Here is an 891-nt window from a genome sequence, read left to right as displayed (position 1 = left end):
GTGTGTGTGTGTGTGTGTGTGTGTGTGTGTGTGTGTGTTCGGCTCTGACCTCGGTGCCCGACTCAGGAATGAAGCTCTTAATCTCGACTGTGTGTCCGGGAGCTGGGAACTGAGCCTCTCTCAGTTTCTGCATGAACGGGTAGATCATGGCCTTGGAGATCTGCAGCCGCTTCTCCACCTCGTCGAATATCTGCGCAGGCGAGGGGAAACCAGCTTGTCACGCAGCTGCAGAAACAAACTGTCGTCTGCAAAGCTTCAAACAAAACTTCATCACATCTGTGTTCTTAAAAGTAAAATTAAAAATTAAGTTCTGACAGTCAGATTTGACGCAAAATGTTCCTGAGATTAAATAAGTCATCAGCAGGCAGAAAGGCAGGCGATGACGTGATTGTTTGTCTGCCTGTTAGCAAAATATTTCATCAGGGGTGGGCACAGCTAAGTAAAATGGAGCATGTTGACAGAGAAGAACATGTAGACAGGATTCAGCCTGCAACTGAAGATAAATAATGATGGAGGACAACAGAGCTGCTTCATGGAAAGAGAACCACAGCTTCAGCCTTTTAGCTTTCGCATTAGCTCCAGAGCTAATATATATATAAATATATGATGATACAGTGTTAGATTTAGAGCTAATGTTAGCTATATCACCATTTCTATAAATTAATTAACACGAGCGCTAATGCTATATCGCCACAAACATATTAGCATGACAGCTAACACTATATCACCATATATATAAATGTATTGGCACGAGAGCTAACGCTATATCGCCATATATAAATTAATTAGCACGGGAGTTAACGCTATATTGCCATAAACGTATTAGCATGACAGCTAACGCTATATCACCATATATATAAATGTATTGGCACGAGAGCTAACGCTATATCG

This window comes from Austrofundulus limnaeus, unplaced genomic scaffold (genome assembly GCF_001266775.1).
Source record: "Austrofundulus limnaeus strain Quisiro unplaced genomic scaffold, Austrofundulus_limnaeus-1.0 Scaffold5401, whole genome shotgun sequence".
Taxonomy (NCBI): Eukaryota; Metazoa; Chordata; class Actinopteri; order Cyprinodontiformes; family Rivulidae; genus Austrofundulus; species Austrofundulus limnaeus.
This window is presented reverse-complemented; position numbering follows the sequence as displayed.